Source organism: Arachis ipaensis, chromosome B04, assembly GCF_000816755.2.
Source record: "Arachis ipaensis cultivar K30076 chromosome B04, Araip1.1, whole genome shotgun sequence".
In the NCBI taxonomy this organism is placed as follows: Eukaryota; Viridiplantae; Streptophyta; class Magnoliopsida; order Fabales; family Fabaceae; genus Arachis; species Arachis ipaensis.
Window position 1 is genome coordinate 92,995,888 of NC_029788.2, and position 4,112 is coordinate 92,999,999.

The following is a 4,112-nucleotide window of genomic DNA, read 5'->3' on the forward strand; positions in this document are numbered from 1 at the left end:
GCCACGCTAGGGACAGGGCGGGTAATGTCCTGAAGCAAAAAGCAGGGGCGTGCAACGTCCTGCACTGAAGTTGAATTGGTGTGCAATGCTACAAGAAGCGCGTGCAATGCACCCTGAAAGAGAAGCAGAGGCGTGCCACGCCATGAAAAAACGTGCAACGCCTATGAAAGAAGCAAGGAGCTGGCATGCCATGCAGTTAAGGAAGAGTGCCACGCCTTGGAGGATACCTAAGCCCTTGGGAGCAGCCAAAGCAGGGGCGTGTAATGCAGTGAAGAGGGCATGACACGTCCATATGAAAGCGAGCCCCTGGGACTAGCCAAAGTAGGGGCATGGAACGCCTGGCCCAAAATTGAAGGTGGCGTGTAACACCACTGCTTGGTGTTACACGCCCAAGCTCAAAGAGCCAAGCCCAGTTACATGCCAGTCAACCACGTGTAATGCCAATAATGATTTCAACAATGTCCAACCTCAAAGATGTGATTCCTAATTGAAGATTGAAGAATATTCTGCTATGATTTGAATTTGATTTGATTCTGTTTTTAGGATTTGACTTATTAGGATCTATCTTAATTAGATATCTTAATTATTCTAATTAAGATAAGATTGAGTTTTTGAATTTGAATTAGAAGAAACCCTAGGTATAAATAAGTGAATGACATTCACAGAGAGGACACCAAGGTTCCCTGGCACAATTTCTTTTCATTGTTGTTTTTTATTCCTTCATAAGTAACTAATCCTTTTGTCAAAGGGTTAGGATCTCTGTTTATGTTTCTATGGATCATTAAACTAGTTCTCTTTTATTTTAAAGGGTTGCATTGATCTATTTCATGATTGAGTTATTCATTCTTCATCCTTAATGGATTAGTAGCATCGAAAGGTGGTCTGATCCCATCTTGAATTTATTTATTGCTTCGACAGAACTAATATTCAAATTATGCTTGAAAACTCTTTCACGTGACTTTTTGAATCGACTAGTCATAGTGGTTTTTAAAGTTTGCGACATATACATGATTTTCAATCACTTTAGTTTTGAATATGTGACATATAATTCAGATTAGAACAACTTTTAAAAATTGTGTTTTCTTATAAGATTCAATTGGATAAAACTAGCTTGGATACGTGACATATAAATCGACCTAAGGAATATTTTTGAATTTTATGAGGAACTGAATCAGATTTGCACTTAACCTCTTCAATTGATTGATTGACCAAGACATTGGCGGTTGGTTAATTGATGAGAAATCGAGGAACCAAGATATTGGAAATCGGTTAATTAAGATTCGCCGTGAAAAAATCTTTGCATGATTTAGAATAAAGAAACAAGGTTTGATTTTCCTAGGGCTTAAAGTAACTACATACACATGGTAGTCACAAGTCATAATAAAATCATTAATGTAATTCTAAGATTACCTTAGCTTCAATATATGCACCAGCTTTTAAAGACACAAAGTGGCATTTTGACATCTCCATCGGTTGTTGAGCGTTCAGGATGCAAATAGTCTCCCACTCATTAGTGCTTCCATCGTCATAGGTCTTTATATTTGTCGCCCAGAAAAAGAACTTTTCTTTGAGGTCGCCCGACACTTCACTCCTTCTCGCAAGAGTTTCAAATTTTTCATCACATCGCTCGGCAGGCTGCACCTTTTGGAGCAGGGGACTTCTATCCTCTTAAAAATTCAAGGCCGCCGCAACCCCAGTGTTTACAACCTGCTCCACCAGCTCCTCTAAATCTTCAACCAGTATCGAGCTCTCTTGACTCCTTCCCTTCTCGGGCGCTAATCGTCCCTCCTAAGTCAGTGTTTCTTCCTGACTCGAATCAGTAAAGCCAAGGCTGAACGATGGCACAGGGAATTCTTTCGATATAAATGATGTTGTCCTGGCCATCATCATCAACGCAGCAGTGGCTTTAGGGGGTGAATTACTACATATTGACATATAAAATACTATAAGAATAAGAATATACAAATGATATCGAAAGAGAGTTATATTGTGTAGAACTTACATTTTAGAAGGAGCTGCTGGCTCTGTGGGTGTACTTTTAGCAGGTTGATGGGTTGTGGAATGCTACAGGGTTAAGGAAAAGGTTTTAAATTAGAAAAAAACCAATTCTACCTCAATTCACAAGAGATACACCGAAATAAGAACCAAATAAACCTCTATATAAAAGACATATAACCAAATATTATTCCTTACCCCTTAATTGTTTCTTCTCTAATTTTCTCGCTCGGAGACTTTGAAGGGGTTGGTTCACTCTGAGAGGGCTTGATGCTCTCGTCTCTAATGGAGGTAGACATACTTGAAGTGAAACTCTAACCAAGGCAAAAATAAAATGTTAATAAACTCTCTTAAAATAGAAGATTAGAAGGTTGAAATTTAGTTGGAAAACTCACATATCGAGTGGTTCAGATTGCGATTGTGTCTCTTTCCGAACAACAATCATTTTTTGGTGAGCCGGGGTCATTGAATGATTCTTCTTATACACCCAACCTGAAATCCACTGAAATCATGTTAGAATACACCTCAAGCATTGAATAGAAACACAACCTCTATTTTTTAGAACTTACATAGTTGTAGATTTTTTTCTGCCTTTTTTTCTTGAATAAAATATTAAAGAGTTTTTTTTCTAAAAAAAATATATACATAATCAAAAGCAGAAGATGGTAAAACAAGAATTAAGCAAATGGAAATAGAAACAGAAATTATATGCTATCACTTGGTTTATTTTCACTGTTTTGATCCGTCTATGTTTGAAACACGGGATCATTTTCACTTTCCAAGTTCACCTCCGGCATTCTAAGGACAAAATAAACATTATTCAATAAAAATAGACTATTTAGTTACATCAGGATCTATAAAATTTTATCAAATAAAGGATCTTACGTTTCGGATGAATCGTAGTGAGCTTCCGTCGAGGGGAGCCCAGCTTCCGGTATGTCTGCCCTTTTTTCCTGCATCCTGGAAAAGCAAAAATAATCATCAACAACAAAAACACCTTAAAATCGGAAATATACACCCAAATTCAACATACCCTTGTGCAGCCTTTTCATTTGTTTTTTCTTTTTTGATTCTCTAAAAAATTATTGTATTTCTTCAGTTCTGATATCAGTTTTGACAGTACATGCAAAAGAATAACTTAACAAATAAAATTTTGATGAAAAAGAGTAAGATAACTTTACAATGTATCTTACACATCATCGGATTCAGTTTCTTTTTCAGAAGATGAATCCTCAACAATGTGCTTTCTTTTTTTGGATTACGTCCTGAAAATCAAAGAAGTATCAATCACACAAACACAACAAAATTGATGATAATATACCCCCGAAAGCAATGCATACTTTTTTGGTGGAGTCTGAACTTTTTTCTTAGATTTTTCTTTTATTATTTGCTCTGATTCTTCACTTCTGACAATAAATGAGAAACACTCTATTAATACATAAAAATTTAATATAAAAAAACATAGCAATGCAATGACAATTTCAAAATCTTACTTGTCATCAGATTCACTTTCGCTTTCCGAAGAGGAATCCTCTACAATCTGCTTCCTTTTTTCGGATACCATTCTGGATAGCAAATAATCATTAGCAAAAAACACTATAAAAATGATAAAATATACTAAAAAATATTACTTACTTTTTTTGCTGTTCTGGTTGGTTGTTTTTTTGTTTTTGTTGGTTCCTTTGAGTCTTGTTCAGACTCAAACTCAGAAGAAATAGCAATATCACTCTCTGATGAAATGTTCTTTTTCTTTTTTTTCCTTGTTTTCTTCTTTTTTCATTATCTTCAATTTCTTTTTCAGTTCTGCCATCTTGACGATACCCTGAAACAGTTAAAACATTAATTTACACTATGTACATAAAGCAAATACACCCAAATTAGAGAAAGGATTCTATTCAGTTACCATACAGCTTTAATCCTCTGAAGCAGTAACTTCCTATTCCAATGCCTCACCCAGGGCGGTCCAGGGATTGCATCTGCATTCTTATTTTTGTGTTTTGTTTCATGAAAGTATACAATCATCAAGGCATAGAGGCAGCTATCAATGGATTTTTTTCAAGTGGTGCTCGCTTATGCCCTTGATGATGAATTTGAGGACATGGCTACCCCAGTTCCAC